This window comes from Kogia breviceps, chromosome 17 (genome assembly GCF_026419965.1).
Source record: "Kogia breviceps isolate mKogBre1 chromosome 17, mKogBre1 haplotype 1, whole genome shotgun sequence".
Taxonomy (NCBI): Eukaryota; Metazoa; Chordata; class Mammalia; order Artiodactyla; family Physeteridae; genus Kogia; species Kogia breviceps.
This window is the reverse complement of record NC_081326.1, coordinates 9,192,723-9,210,163: the sequence shown is the minus strand read 5'-3', so window position 1 is coordinate 9,210,163 and position 17,441 is coordinate 9,192,723. Positions and strand designations below refer to the sequence as shown.

Sequence of the window (17,441 nt, the reverse complement as noted above, 5' to 3'; positions counted from 1 at the left end):
TTGGGGCAGCCTGCTTTGGGCCCCAACATGCACCATTTCCTTATGTTATAACTACTGTGTAAGATTCTTTCCTAGACCTGTTTTCCAACGGGAAACCAAATAGTTGCAGTTCTGCAATCAGCTCAGACCTCTTTCTCCATTTTGATTGGGGATATTTCAAGAAAGGACTTATTTTCTGCTCGATAAATAAGAATACTGCACATTCACCATTTGAAGAAAGAATATAAACAGAAATTCTTATCATGTTTCAGAAGTGGTGATGGTAAAACAAGGCATGAAACCTGGTAGAATTTTCTTGATAGATAACAGCCACAAAAGAGCTCCCCTAAAGTGTAGGTATTACTTGTTTAACAAGAGCAAAGCTCTTCTCTTGTGGTGGGTAGGAGAATCCCTTCTGTGAGGGACCATATCCTGTCCCCAGTCTTTGTTGGGGAGAAGCTTTGAGAAATCCTCTCTGGGGCAGTGGATGAGGCTCTGGGCCTCTGTGAAAGGATGTCTGCACCTTCTAACAGAATGGATGATTCGGAACCTGTGAAGCAGATGGAAAGGGGAGAGGGGCTGAGTTCTCTGGGTACAGTGTAACCTCCTCCCCAAAATACCCCAAAAATCTAAAAAAAAATTCAAACCTGCTGATCATAAGTAAGCACTTTAACCGAATTGGACAAGGATCCAGTTTTGAATACAGTAGAGTCAAAATAGAGCCAACCCATGGTGGACAGGTTGGCAGCTGACCTCAGGGTTACACAAATAAATTCATTCACTTATACCTCACACTTCTTTTTATAATAAGATTTGGGATGCCTTGTAATAAAGGACATGAATAAAATAAAATATGAAATAAAAATGGAATGTAAGCCATGAGATGAGAAAATTCTTAATCAGAAATGTAAAAATCTCATTAGTGCTCCAAGAAAGATAGATGTGTGCCTAATTCCAAAGGACGGTGCCTTCACCGAGGTGTAACCCAAAGTGATTTTAATAGGAATATTCCTTTCAACTGACCTGAATGAAAGTTGAAGGAAAGAAGGATGGATAACTCAGGAAAGGCATGTCCACAGAGGGAAAACAAATATGGTCTAAGTTCGTAGCTTTCTGGTGATCTGATCTGATCTACTTCAACAATTAGTAATGGGATTTCAAAAATCAGTTATAAGGTATGAATACCTTTGTCTCTGGCCCAGTTTTCAATCTTCTTAATTTTTTGTTTATGGTTTGTTTTCCTTATTTTACTGTCTCTAATGTATTCGGTAATTGTTTTTGAAGTTTTCTATTTTTAAAAAGATGACAGTGGGAAGATTGCACGACACCTAGAAGCAGCCTGGTTCTAGGTTTCACTTTGGGTCCAAATTTAGTGCTTACTGGATACATATTCTTGCCAGATCTTTCAACCCTCTGAGCTTAACTTTTATTGGCTTTCATTAGGAACAATATGAATGTCTGGTTTATTTCCTCATTAAATATTGCATAAATGTCTAATTTTTTTGTAAGCGTTAAGAAATAAGCCAGTTAAAAAAAAAAAAAAAAGAAAGAAAGAAATAAGCCAGTGTTCCCTTCTGTATCCACTTCCTTTTCCATAGGCAAAGACGACGTCAGGAATGTGTTTGAGTACAAAAAGGAGTAAAGTAAGACTCGTGACTATCTTAAAGAAGACCCTAATTTGATGAATATCCTGGAAATTTATGAGTATTAGGAGTCCCGCAGACCTTACCCTGAAGCAGTCGGAGGAGGAGATGAAGGGGAGAAAGGGACTAAACCAGACAGCATCGGGACTGCAGGAGGAAAAAAGCAAAAGCAATGAAGGCAAGTCAAACGCGTGGGTAGAGGATCATTTGAGTTGGATGTCAGTTTGTTTATTCTTCCAAACTACACATGTTTGTTGAGGTTCTGTAGTACAGGTTAGTCCTGGATGTGTCAGAAACACACGAGCATTGATTGAGGTCAGGAACTGCTGTTATGTCAATTCATATTAAAGCTTAGATTTTTTTCTACCTGTACATGATGTGGTATTTGAATACACAAAGGGATCAGTTCGTGCCCCTTGGAGAATCATTAACAAGACCTGCTGTAATATCAAGACCCGCTGAACTCTGTAATGGTTTCCATTGCTGTACTGATGACAGCAGTCTTGGACCACAGTAAGGATTCTCCCAGCCTAGTGTAAGCTCGTGCACTACCTTCAACTTCCTCAGCCTCCAAGTCCTCTCTCCTGAGTTTCTTCAAATTTGAGATTTATAATGACAGCATTCACTGTTCCAGCAACCTCTCTTCTGCAGCTACAGGAAAGCCATCTATGACTTCTGATGGACACAGTTCCCTAGGCTTTTGAAATATTTGCCAATAACACTTTTCTACAAATGCAGCATGCCAACACATAAAAGATGGAATTGAAAGCAACTCTGCTTTACTCCTCTTGCGATAAGACAAAAAAAAAAAACAGAATAGGGCGCCAGGAAGTTGCATAAAACTGACTAAATTGTTATAGAACAAAAGTCTGAAGCAATTAACGAGACACTCAGTAGAGCAAACCCATTGCAGTATATGCAGAGTAGAGCCTATCAGTAATTTGACACTGGAAGAAAATACACGTAACAATGAGGGAAAAACAGATGGGATTGTGGGTCAGAGGATGAGACCAGTAACGACATTTGAAGGCTCAGTGCACAGAGCTGGAAGTTGATTACATCACAAGATACATCCACCCAAATAGTTTACATGGAGCTCACCCAGATTCTTTTCATATATATTTGAATTGGTAGCAGTGTATTTTCTCTTTTCTCCAGCTCTTAGACTTTCAGATTACTGAAGTATAGTTTTGCACACTGAAGACAAATTTATTAAACTGAAAAATGCTCTGGATACTTAGAAACAGTTTACCTTCTTCCACAGGGTTTAACAGATCTAAACTGGCCCCGTATGAAATGCTGGATAAGTTTATTTTATTTAGTTGCATTAACTTTTGATGAAAAGTGGGCTTTCAATTTCAGGTGCAGCCGTATATGAATTAAATGAGTATTATGTATGTCACACCACCTTCAAATTTAATGTTCATGCTTTAGTCACAAGTTTACCATCTCCTTTTGACTCAGAATCAGGTTTTTTGTGCATTTCACATGAGCAGCTGAGAGTGCACTGATGCATTTCAGCGGCAACCTGAAAAACAACTGAATCGAGAAAGAAACAAAAAAAGAAACACCAATTGATTTCCACCCGTGGTAATTATAAGATCTTTCTTACTTTGTACAAGTCCTGTTAAAGTTAATCATCCTTTCACAATAACCAAAGTATTAATCTTTTAAACACGTTAATGGTGTTTGGGCCGTATTTTAAGAGAGTCAATAAAGTGTTGTGAAATCCTTTCAGCATTTCTTTAGAAGCCTGTAGTTTTTTTTTTTCTTTAATGCCTCCTCTAATTCTGGACTGACTGGCTACCCCACTGTGGAATTTCCACCTTTTTTGCCTTTGCTGGATTTAGTCGGTACCAGCCAGACCTCTAATGTTATTTTAATGTTGGGAAGGGGGGGCTTGGTTTAATTCAAATATATTTTCATTTTAAAGTTATAATGACTAAGTACACCTGCTCACTTAAAAATTAGCACCTAGTTAGGCAGTTTTCAATAGCCTAATCATCTTTTGATTGTCTGTACTTGTATCATAGGCATTTCCCCTGCTCTTCATCTAAACTTAAATGTTTCCTGTTTACACGTGTGAAAACACTGAAAGATGATAATATTTAGAAAACAAAGAAAACTGAAACTTACATTCAAATACATTATTTATATAATTATCCTGTAATTAAAATAATTATAGTTTGTGAAAAACTAAAGGTGCTTTTTAAAAAAATTTTCATTTAGATTTCTCATGGGATAAGCTGTGAACATGGAAAAAGCACACACACACAGACACACTCACAAGTTATCAATGATGTTATCTGTGCAATAAATAAAATGTTACCTTCAGATTTAGGGATTTGAAATCTGTTTTTTTTTTTTTTTTTTTTTTCTTTCCTAAAACAAATATACCAGGGAAGCCGTTCGGTGAGTTAATCCTATAGAAGGGATTACCTAGATTGAACTTTGGCAAATCTTTAATCCTCTATAGTTTCAACAGCGACAATAAGATAAAACTCCCAGTTATACCTTGCTGAGCTACACACTGGTGCCCGGGAGAGTTCGTCGTGTCGTACAAATGATGAGTCTCCAGTGTTTCCTGTACGACTGGGACAATGTCAGAGAAGGCCATGAGACACAAGTGTGTTTGAGGGTGTGCAGAGGAAATGCAGAATTTTCAAAGAAGCCCCAACAAGCACTCACAGTGGGATTTCTGTTATCTTCAATGGAAAGACATATCAGTCAGCTTTTGGCTACATAGTACCATCCGCATTACTGCTTTCTATACGATTTCAAAGTGGACAGCACAGTTTGTGTCCAGTTTTTCATTCTAAATATCCTATTCAATAGTTATTCTTCTTTTCTGTACCTTGAAACCTATTTTTTTTTTCAACCACAGCGAGATCACATCACAAGTTGAGAACATTAGCTTGAAAGTGAGCTCATATATCTGCCTCTTAGACTATCTTCAGAGGCTCCTTTAAAGAAACACTTGGAACTGAATCACAAAAGTTTTATTTTCTCTACGCTTTTGATCAAGTTTTGTGGGAAGAAGTGAAAAGTACTCAGAATATCTTCCTGCAGTTTCCACAGAGAAATTCTATATTCTCGTATGTACCCCCATAACACTTTCCAAATACTTGGCTTCAAGTCTGCATGTAAGGACTCAGGTTGTCACATTTATTGGTTTTAAGACTAGATCATCACCTTTGAAATTAAGGGGAAAATAGACGGTGAAGAAACAACTCTGTACCTTTGATCCTTACACTTTCAGGATACATTAGTGACAATACCTCAGTGACACCCAACCCCTGGAAAACGTTGCCCATGAGGCACCCGATGCCTGAAGCAGCAGCCTTGGCTGTCACTCGTTCCTCAGTGTCTTGACTTCAACCATCCTGAAACACCAGGAACGAGAGAGGAGCAGAAATAAAGCACCAGCATCACTGCATTCCCAGACATAAACATTTTCTCAGGTCATGACCAAGGCCTGCAAGTCACGGAGAGAGGAACATTTTTTGCCACCGTATCAAACTAGCGGTATATAAGGTAGGAACCTGAACATCAAGATCTCCTCCCCACAGAGCATCTTGCATCTTGGATCTTGCCTGGAAGCTATCCCCTGACACACACACACCACTCACACCACCAACTTAGACCACTCTGATTCTTTTTCAGGTTAAAATACTGAACTCTCATTCCCTGAAAATGACCTTCTGTAACAATGACCTTTAGCAGGAACCATTAGTATTATAATCAGCAGGAAAATGACAAGAGTGTTGAAGAGATGCAAAACTGCGTCATGGGGGAAAATGAGTTCGCGAGACTGGAAATGTTTTTTAGCCTGGACAAGAGTAAATTCAGATACTGAAGATGCTGATGGAGTCAGCAGTATTCTCTGCTTTTGTGAACAGCCCTTTTAGGGAGGCAGGATGGCACATGGCGTTTGAGCCATTCAGTCTACCAGTTAGTTGGTATCACCTTGGCAAAGAAAAACAGTTCAGTAGGTTCGAAAATTCCTTTCCCAAGAGTACAGGTGCCATATATTGTCTGTCAGGAAGGAGAAAGCTATGAGGGATTAATGGTGAATACACGTTACCAATGGAAATGATATTCTGGATAGCTGTCCTTAGATGAGAAAATATAAGATAAGATACATTGTTTTCTACAATTCGGAATGAAAATTTAGAAAGTAGCTATTTTGTTTTTGCAATGGATGTGTGTTCATTCATTTATTCATACAAAAATATATGGGGTGACAATGTACCAGACACTGTTAACGTCCTGGGAATATAATTGGGAACAAAACAGACAAGCCCCTCCCCTCAAGGAACTTACATTCTCGAGAAGATACATTTGCAAAGTGATGAAGAGAGCGATTTTACAGGTTTCATGCAGTTTAGATTATATCACAGAGATAACTGCTTACCAAATTCATGCCTCAGAAAATTTAAGCAACATGAATTTTTCTAAAAGTTTAATTTTATGTCATGATATATTCTGTACTGACACACCCTTGGCTTCCTCCATAATATAAGGAAAGAAATGTAATGAAAAATCAAGGAAGCAGAAACTACAAGTAGACATGGTGTGGTCAGAAAATATCTGTCTACACATTTAGTGAGATCGGTTTCGGTTGCCAATCTCTTACAATTTCCCTGAAAACAGAAACTGCGTCATCCTGACCCTCCAATCTAGCTTCAGGGACTAGGACAATACCTAGAACAGAAATGGTGATCAGTAAATATTTGTTAAATAAGTAAATGGGTGGATGGATGTTTTATGGAAAACATAAAATTAAAGTAAAAGATCACCTAATCTTCTAGTTCTAAACAGAGGATTAGTCAAGGAAGAAAACAATTTTCTGCCTTTCCCTCAAATAATAAATGCAAAGGAGAATTTATCTGCTTAAATAGTGTTCATGGCAATAATATCTTGAAAGTAGCAGATGTAGAATGATATCTAGTCAATTCAGCGAGGACCTAAGGCTAATGTCGAAAGAAGAAAAGGCCATAAATGTTGTCAAATATGAGGCAAGTTCCCAAACGATGTAGAAGGAAGGCACGCATGTCAGTCTTGGGGTAGCAACAGTTGAATTTTGGAGACCAGTGCAAGCCAGGAGAGAACCTAGGAGTAATTTGGGGGGAAAGTCTGAACTGAAAATAGGAGCAATAGTGCTGGTGAACTTCAGGGTGGGAACTGGCTTCAGACGCAGGGGATAGGCTCTGCTGTGGGTCCCACAAGAGAAGCTAAGAGTAAATATTGGGCGTCTGTCTGGGGCTTCGCTTCCTCTCCACTGCGTTCCCACCCCTCCTGTCCAAGAGCGTTCCTTTTACCTAACCTTCCCTGAGGTCTTCACTGCAGAATACGTCTACCTCAGTACTTGATGTTTGTGGGTTGCGGGCTTCCCTTGAGTCCGGAGACAGATGAGCCCCGGGGCAAACGGTTTGAGTTCATTCCCTGTGGACCCATACTCCGAGCCGGGAATAACAGGACAATAGAGAGCGCAGGCTGGGCCCCTCCCAGATAGAAGATAAGAGACCACATATTCCTCATTCTCCAAGTCAGGACCTCTCCCCGACTACACATGCGCAGAAAGGCTCCTTGGAGGCCAAAAGGGAAGTGATGCTAACTGATGCCAACTGCTGCTTGCTACCCATAGGCCTCTTCGGTAGAATCCATCATGGCTAAGAGATGCACACGCGTACATGGGAAGATCCTGAGATACACCAGATATGGACTCTGAACCAGGCAAATCAAAATGATTGGTTAAAGGAAACATGGAAGAAATGCCCCATATAAGTAAGTGATTTAAGCTGCCACGAGGGCTCGACTCTCTCTGAGCCCGCCCGTGTGTCTATCCACACATACTGTACTCTTTTCTCCTAATGAATCCTTTAGTTGTTTCACTACTTTCCGTCTTTGTGGGAATTCTTTTTCTGCAAAGCCGTAGGGCCAGGGCCTTGTCACTGACCACTTGTCTAGTGGCTGGGATTCGGTGCTCTCACCGCCGAGACCCGACCTCAATCCCTGGCCAGGAACCAAAACCCTGCTTCAAGCCGCTGCAGGCCGAGGCCACCCGAGATCACCCTGCAGCTGGGGAATGAAGCCACTGCCTGAAATCCCTTTTTTTAAAAAAAAAAAAATAGTTACCATTTATCGGGCATTTAGTATGTGTCACTGTGTTAGATGCTTTACATCCATTGCTTCACCTAATCTGCACAACAGGTGAGGATTATTATTCCCATTTTGCAGATGAGAAAACTAATTCTCAGAGAAGTTAAGTAAGTTGTCCAAGGTCACACAGGTAGAAAGTAGAGAAGCCAGGATTCAAACTCCCAGGATTCAAACTCAGGTCCACTTGACTCTGAAGTCTGTGCTTTTTGTCCTCCGATAGCTCGGCTCCCCCTCGGGGTCACTCTGCTGGAGCACACGGATACCTCCTGACTCTATGCCTTTTCCCCCGATGTACGAACAGATTCACGTTCAGCAAGGAACAGAAAAGTAAAATACTGGCTGACGACAGAGCAATGTATTCCCTAAACGACATTCTGTCTTAGCCCTTGACAAGAACCAGAGGAAGAAGAGGTTTTTCTCTCCTAGGCTTTCAGAAACTCCACATTCCCTGAACAAGATGAGGGAGACCGGACCACGTTCTCTTTCCACACTTCATTTACTTGAAAAGCCTTGATTTTATATGGGACTTAGCCTGGCAGCCCTACTAAAAAAAAAAATAATAAATCTAGATGAATGTCTAAATTTAAAATCTACTTCCTCTTCCCTGATGGCTTCTGCCTAACGGAAGTCAGTGCTGGTAAATTCTTGCTGCTACCTGAAATTGACATCTTCATCTTGATTCGCACATATGTATGCATGTTAATTTACCCAGTTTTTGCCATTTTGGGATGGCGCCTAGCACACAGAGTCTTGAATCTTCCCTCCTTAGGGGTCTGGATGGGATGACAGTCCTGGGTGGTGAGTCCATTCATCAAGGAGCTCACATCAGCATCCGTCCTGTGCAGTGTGTCGGCATGTTTTAATTAGCTTTTTCAGCTCCGAAAGAACTAATTAGGGGTGTGCACTAAAACAACAATCATCCTGAAGACAACAAATATTTTATCATGTTTCTTCCAGGATGGCTTTGAATAGAAATTTTGCACTTTTTTATTTCTTGATTTTAGGTAGACCAGAACCCTCTCACGTTTCCATTCACACTATATATATATATATATATATATATACACATATATACATATATACATTTCTCTGTTTCTCACAGGCTCCTCTTTGTCTGTTTATTTTCTGTCTCTGATAACTAAATACTTCTTACATCTCCATGTTTAGCTGAACCACTTAGAAATCAGCCCCACTGTCTATTGAATCAACACAACAATTCATCACCAAATATTCATCAAACACTTACTAAACTGTCAATAGCCCTAGACAGCTATGGGAAAAATACAGAGATGCAAAGTAAAAGTAAAATACAAAGCTTAAAATACAAAGCTTCTGTCTAATAAGGAAGTTACTGTCTGTAATTCATGGGCTGTGTGTTCCAATTACAAAAAATTACATATGTAATTGGTAATATTAAACTGCGTTTTTACCTAACAAATTTAAATTTTGCATGGTTCAGAGTAATAGGTCCACATATATAACAATTATAAGTTTTTGTTTCAATATGGAAAATTTGAGAGTAAGATAGCATAAAGCATTACTTTTAGGTAGAAAAAAAAGAAGGAAATACGAATGGAAAATTTCTGCTTAAATGAGAAATCACATTGTTTCAAAAGAAGTTAACTTTTAAGGTGGACAAACATTTTATTTTATTTTATTTATTTTTTGTGTGTGTGGTACGCGGGCCTCTCACCGTTGTGGCCTCTCCCGCGGCGGAGCACAGGCTCCGGACGCGCAGGCTCAGCGGCCACGGCTCACGGGCCCAGCCGCTCCGCGGCACGTGGGATCCTCCCGGACCGGGGCACGAACCCGCGTCCCCTGCATCGGCAGGCTGACTCGCAACCACTGCGCCACCAGGGAAGCCCGGACAAACATTTTAAATCTCAAATTTTCACCTGCTATCCTGTTTGATCCCATGCAATCAAATGACTCAAATCAAAAACTACTTAACTACAATTACTGGGCTTCAGAGATGAAACAATTGGGACAAATTGATGAGTCCCGGTACAACCACGAGTCCATGGATATTAATGGATAGTTTTAGAAGTTCCTGCTACATTCAGTAAATGGTTATTATAAATTGAAGGAATTCTACCAAACATTTATCAACAATGTCCAAATAGTTGACTTTTGTTATAAATTAGATACTATTCAAGGATGGTAACATCTATTTCTGTTCATGGTGTTTATACTATATTAACAAGCAACTTCCCAAACATTTCTTCCCCATGTTTTCTCCTGCTATTGGGTCACAATTTCCTGGCCTGAGGCCAACAGATTATTTTACTGGGCTTCCACATTTTAAAGTTTATGGCCCATCTGTTTTCTTGTTTTAAAGAGCTACTTGTCTGATTAAACCCGTTGTTAAACAAAACAACTCAGTATTGGCAGTTATGTGAGATTGCAATTTACACCTTTAGAAAGGGATTTAGGAGAACAATATTGTTTTGACACATTCCTGTCACTTTTAAGTCTTCATTCAGATTTATGGCTCTGCTGCTTTGTTTTAATCTTGACAATCTGGAGAAGTTTCAAACTGAAAAAAAATAAAATTAATGTTCATTTTGTTGTTTTAAAAAGATATTATTACAAAAAGTTGGAAAGGATCTAAGGGACTATTTTATAGCAATCAAGGTACAGATTTAGGACCTTTGTCCAAAAGTACATAGCCAGAGGGCTGCAAAGTCAAGATCCCCCAATCCACAGACCTGTCCTTTCTTTGTCCATAACTCCATGTTGAAGGCATTATCCTAGTTTCAGTGACACTCAGGTAACCTGTTAAGAAACAAGTTGCAAGGCTCACAGATTCTGCTACTTCACTTCTATAAATTATTTGATCAAAGTATTTTAGAATTGGTGTTTAGGAGTCTCATAAAAGACTGCACTCTTTTATGGTTTTCTCAACATATTAATGCTAGTAAGCTATTACAGATTATGATGAAATTAATTCTATATGTCATGTCTTTAGTCATTCCATGCTGAATTTGAAGGATACCTAACTGGCATATGGGGAAGGACCTTCCATAACTGATGTTCCATCAAAATTAGTTAATTTTTTTTCTCCACAAGAAACTTGTAGGAAGTTCTTCCTCTGTACATCATTGAAGCAGAGTAAACGTTAGGTACCTTCCAGCCTAAAGGCAAGGAAAATGGACTAGTTGATTTCTGGAAGTACTAAGCACCTTGTATTTATAGAACTGTGCTTGTCCCAAAAGAATGCTTGTGTTGGGAAATGTTTCTTGGTTTATGGAGGTTGAATTCTTGCTCACTTCAGTTTGGTCCAATAAGCAGCTACTTCATGTAGAGAGCAGGATTAGACACCAAAGAAACACAGAATTAACTTCAGTTTTCTGCTGGTCCTTTAATATGCACTGAACTTTTGCAATTCCAATGATTGTCCTCTCGACTCCTTCCACTGAGAAGCCTTTCCTCATGTTACTTATCTTAAAATTCTACTCAGTTTTCAAGGTAAACCTTGAATGTCACTCTTCCCATGAAGTTTTACCTAATATTTGTCACTTCCTAAACTAAACTCATCTTATTAAAATTATTTGTGTGCGTATATTTCTATAAGTAGACTTGAAGTAGCTCGAGGACAAAAAATATACTCACTCAACTTTTGTTTCCTTATAGTGCCTAATACCATGTCCTGCATAGAAGATAATTGCAATAAATACTAGTTAAATAAACAAATGTTCATAATTATCTAGTCAAATAACTAAGTCCAGAGAATTCTAATGTTGCCCAGTTGACAATATCCCTAAAAATAGTTATTTGTTCTCTCATCTGTAGGGATGGATAAAACTCCTTGTTACTTTTAACTTTTATTTATGCCTCAATATCCTCACTAAAAAACAGTACGTAGTGTACTGCAGAAGTTCAAAAATCACCAAACTTCAGGAAGAAAACAATTTATCAGGAATAAATTAGCTGAATCTTTATAAGCAGGAAGGAAATATATGATACTTTTGAACACTCTAGGAAAAGTGGACTTTTCCTGTTAAAAGATTTTATTCTATGAGTGCCTTTAGTTTTAGCAGATGCATGTCCTAAAACTGGAAATATTTTATTCATCAATATTTACTGGACTGGTCACAGTTGTCAAGCATCACCTCTATATAGCAGGGTTATAGCCATTGTAAAATAATTCAGGGAGTAAACTGTACTCAGAATTTACTTCCCAGAAAAAGTCACAAAATTCTTTTGCAGCATGATAGCAACGTTTTCCCCTTCCTTTATCAAACCTTATAATGTTGTCTCCCTTCAGTAGTTCAAAGCTACCTTCCATAAATTCTCACATATCTGTCAACTGTATTCATTTATAAAAACTGCTTAACTTTGTTAAACACTGAAAAAGAAATACTTTTATCTCTACATTTAAAAGAGAACTGTACAGAATGTAGTTTCAATTTTCAAATTTAGGCATATTCATGAAACAAAATAGTCAGTAATTTTAATTGGCTTTAAATTTGCAAGGTACTTAACCTGTCATTGTTTATCAGCTCTGAAGATGTTACCAATTTATTGAGTGCTTATTTTGAATCAGGCTACCCAATTTCACAAGTGTGATGGTAGAACAAAAATAATACTGATCCTTTCATCTCTAAAATGCTCACCTTTTTACATGTAATGCTGAGAACTGCATGTTTTCTTTCTTTTTTTTTTTTTCAGATTATCATAGCCTTTAAATTCTTTACTACATTCCTTTGCTGGCAGATATGAATGGTTGGTTCTTCAGAAATATTCTGTTGTCCTGTAGTAGCCTCAGTCTTCTACATTTTGGCTTAACTTGCATCAGTGCTACAGTGAAGTCTTCCCCTCAATGGAAAGTCTCTTTGTCTGCCTTTTTCTCTGTGAACTTCCAGGGTCTAGCAGAAATTCAAGTATATATGAGAGAGAAATGACTGACTGCCTTCTAGAAGGCATGTATTCAGCAGGATACCTCTAGACTACAATCATACACACTTTAAAGCTACTGGAGGAGCAAAATGGCTCTCAATAAATGGCTCTGATCCCCTCTATGTTTTTTCTTTGGTCTGCCTTGCTATTACTATACCTGAATAGAATTATCTGCCCCTAGAATGAAGAGGTGAAGAGCTATTCTGTGGGTGATGCACCTATAGTGCAGCACAGAGATAACCTCACAACCTATTAAACCTGAAGTTACTTTGTGTCCAGCCTGATTTGAAGAGACATTTCAATCTCTGCCATCATCCCCAGTGACAAACACATTGCTTGGAAATGAATAGTAACAGCAATAATAATAATGAAATTCATTGAGTTCTCTTATATGTTCTGTACACTGTTAATAAATCTAAGGTTCTTCAAAATAATTCTATAAGCTGGATGCCATTATTATTGACATTTTCCAGATGAGGAAACTGCAACATAACAAGTTGGGGAGAAAAACTTTAAACAGATCATTATACATATAGAATACATATAAATAAATTATACAAATACATGTATAATTATGTATAAATTTATGACTATATATGTAAAGTACATATATATGTAAAATTACAATTGTGATAGTGCTACCAGGAAAGTATAAGATGTGATGTAATGGTATAACAGGGATTTGGGATCAGGACAGTCTTCCCCAAGGAATGTTGAACAAGAGTAAATTAGGAGAAAAATGGGTGTAAAAAGGCAAACATGAATACAACATCGTCTCTGTTCTCAAGGTTCATTTGGATTAGTCAGGAGATATACAGTAGAGAATTAACACACGTGACTTAAACATTCTAATAGAAGTATATAGAGGAGACTATGTATGCAGAGTGAGAAAACAATTGGTTACTTAATACCTCTGGGCTCTAGTTACCATACACACAATATGAATGGGCTTGGAATGACCATTAAGGTTCCTTCCATTTCCAACAATCTGTTCCATAATCTCTTGTGATCATCCCAACTCTCCCATGAAATAGGGAGAGGATTATCCTTCCTGTTTTCAGTATGAATGCAGAGGTATAATGAAGGCCAAGAGCTTCCTCAAAGACACTGGGCAATTTCATGGTGGGGTTGAGTCAAAAATTCACCCCATATGTCTTCTCATAGATTTCTGTTTTCTAAATATTACACTATAGCCTGTTTTAATCAACAATTAATGTCGGAAAAGGAGATGCAATATTTTTGTCTTGCACACACTTAAGAACATTTCTTACATTAAAAAGTTGGACAAATTAATAGGGTTTCTTTTAGTCAAATACCTCAAAATATTTACTACTACAACAGGTAAATAGGATTTGGGTAGTTTTTTTGTTTTGTGTTTTTTTGGTTCCAGATGAGGTCATTTCACCTTCCTATGATCAGAAATTCACAAAAAGCAAAGACGCATGAGTGGAAGAAAATCATCCTTCATCATCTTGGTAGTCAAAAAACCCACGGGTTAGTAGATGGAGAATCCCTTCTATGTCTACTTCCTGGCAAACCAAAAAAATTTTCTTTTATTCTGGCAAGTCTACTGAATACATGAGCTGTAGAGTCACTGACAGTGTGTGGCTCTTGCTCCATTCATAGCCTCCCTGCTTTTTCCATATGTTCCATGGTATTTCCCACAACAAGTAGAAACATCTGTGAATTATCTAAGGATTTAAAAAGAATTGTGCCAGGATAGAAAACCCAGAGATAAACCCAAGCACATATGGTCACCTTATCTTTGACAAAGGAGGCAAGAGTATACAATGGAGAAAAGACAGCATCTTCAATAAGTGCTGCTGGGAAACATGGACACAGGTAAAAGAATGAAATTAGAACACTCCCTAACACCATACATAAAAATAAACTCAAAATGGATTAAAGACCTAAATGTAAGGCAAGATACTGTAAAACTCTTAGAGGAAAACACAGGCAGAATACTCTAGCACATAAATCACTGCAAGTTCCCTTTTGACCCACCTCCTAGAGAAAGGGAAATAAAAACAAAAATAAACAAATGGAACCTAATGAACAATCCTCAGAATGGGAGAAAATATTTGCAAACAAAGCAACTGACAAAGGATTAATCTCCAAAATTTACAAGCAGCTCATGCAGCTCAATATCAAAAAAACAAACAACCCAATCCAAAAATGGGCAGAAGACCTAAATAGACATTTCTCCAAAGAAGATATACAGATTGCCAACAAACACATGAAAGGATGCTCGACATCACTAATCATTAGAGAAATGCAAATCAAAACTACAATGAGATATCACCTCACATCGGTCAGAATGGCCATCGTCAAAAAGTTTACAAACAATAAATACTGGAGAGGGTGTGGAGAAAAGGGGACCCTCTTGCACTTCCCTCTTGGTGGGAATGTAAAATGATACAGCCACTATGGAGAACAGTATGGAGGTTCCTTAAAAAACTGAAAGTAGAACTACCATATGACCCAGGAATCCCACTACTGGGCATATACCCTGAGAAAACCATAATTCAAAAAGAGTCATGTACCACAATGTTCATTGCAGCTCTATTTACAATAGCCAGGACATGGAAGCAGCATAAGTGTCCATCAACATATGAATGGATAAAGAAGATGTGACACATATATACAATGGAATATTATTCAGCCATAAAAAGAAACGAAATTGAGTTATTTGTAGTGAGGTGGATGGACCTAGAGTCTGTCATAGAGAGTGAAGTAAGTCAGAAAGAGAAAAACAAATACCGTATGCTAACACATATATATGGAATCTTAAAAAAAAAAAAAAATGGTACTGATGAACCTAGGGGCAGGACAGGAATAAAGACGCAGACGTAGAGAATGGACTTGAGGAAATGGACAGAGGGAAGGGTGAGCTGGGACGAAGTGAGAGAGTGGCATGGACATATATACACTACCAAATGTAAAATAGATAGCTAGTGGGAAGCAGCCACATAGCACGGGGAGATCAACTCGGTGCTTTGTGACCACCTAGAGGGGTGGGATAGGGAGGGTGGGAAGGAGACGCAAGAGGGAGGAGATATGGGGATATATGTATATGTACAGCTGATTCACTTTGTTATGCAGCAGAAACTAACACAACATTGTAAAGCAATTATACTCCAATAAAGATATTAAAAGAAATCATTGTGCAAAATATTATTTTTCAAGAAGAAAGGATACGTTTCTGATTGTAATCCCTGGTAGAGCATTGGAGCAGCCCATAAAAAGCCCTGTAAAAGTTAACTGAATTTGTGTTAATATTTACTATATGCCATTTGAATATATACCATGGAATTAATTAAGCTCAAGACTATCTGAGACTAGTAGAGATAAAATTTCAAGACATAATCAAATAGCCGAAAATATGTTCAAAAGAAAAGATTATAAACATGAAATATGAACAATAATAAAAAAGTAAATGCCTTCACATATCATAAAATATTTTTATTAAAGGGTTATCTCTTCAAATCGAAATCACAATTGCTACTACATAAATGTTTTATTTGGTAAAACATTCATTAGAAAATTATTTTTCTTCTTTATATTTACAATTTTTTTTTTTTTTTTTAAGCCGTGCCACGCAGCTTGTGGGATCTCAGTTCCCCAACCGGGGATTGAAACTGGGCCCTCGGCAGTGAAAGCACAGACTCGTAACCTACTGGACGGAAAGGGAATTCCCAAACTTTTTTTTAACTTACATCAAACATTTGATTTTTGAAGCATAAAAGTTTATTTTTTTATTTAACTCTTTGCCACACTAATAAACTTTTAGCTATTGTATCATTTTCCTTATTTCTATAAAATAAATTACAAATTATTCAGAGGGAATAATCTAAATATTAAACATTCAGGAATACCAAAAACTTTAACAGTTACATAGAACCTTCCTCTTCTAATTCTCTTATGAGAATTAACTGCATCATCAACATTTCCACCCTGAGAAAACATCTTATTTTCTACCATAAACTGCATAGAAAACATCTTAGATTACTGCTTATTCTAGTCAGAGAGGTTTTGGCTATGAGAAACAGACCAATTTCAAATTAGTTCAACAAAATGGTGAGTGCGTGCGTGTGTGTGTGTGTGTGTGTGTGTGTGTGTGTGTGTGTGTGTGTGTAGTGGGAATGAGGGAGATAGGAAAGGGTTGTCAAAGCGTTTGAGTTTGGACAGCATCCAAGAATAGTAAATGCAGTACAAATGGGTCTCATGAGACTTGGAAAGCTACCAGGAACCCAGATCATATTCTTTTACTTACAGGCTATGTGAGCCCTTGATTTTGCTTCTCTGCATATGTTCATCATTTATTTCTGGTGTTTACCAAAATTCCTCTACTTCCTCTTTAGTTTATGCATGGTTCAGCATTGGCCACTCCATCCCCCGAGACCAAATGGATTTCTAATTCTAGAATACCCTACCAACTGACTTGAATTAAAAATTTTGCCTCGATTTCAAACTCCCAAAGAAGGAGTCTGATTGGCCTTTATATCTTCGTTTAAACCAGGTCTTACATCGGTAATTAAGATATGGCCACCTCTGTTTCAATCATACATGTTCAACGAGGCTTTCTCATTTCCAAAGGGCTTTAAGTGGAGCACCGATGACTGTCCTCCCCAGCACACTCCTTTGAAAGTAGACCCTTTAAAACTGAAACATGGGATCCATGGACGGCATTTAGGACAATAGGGTGTTTACATAACAGGCTGTAAGGAAAATCTGTAAACCACGTTGGAGAAAGCCCAC

General features: G+C 38.0%; 1 long non-coding RNA gene across 4 annotated transcripts in view; it reads left to right on the top strand.

Annotated features, from left to right (window-relative positions):
• The window catches only part of LOC136792884 (uncharacterized), a 446,126-nt gene that overhangs the window by 414,266 nt on the left and 14,419 nt on the right, over positions 1 to 17,441 (top strand). For all 4 annotated transcript variants that reach the window (XR_010837463.1, XR_010837461.1, XR_010837464.1 and 1 more), the window contains 2 exons: positions 1,578 to 1,800; positions 7,270 to 7,409. This is a non-coding gene — a long non-coding RNA (uncharacterized lncRNA). The remainder of the gene's footprint in view (positions 1 to 1,577; positions 1,801 to 7,269; positions 7,410 to 17,441) is intronic.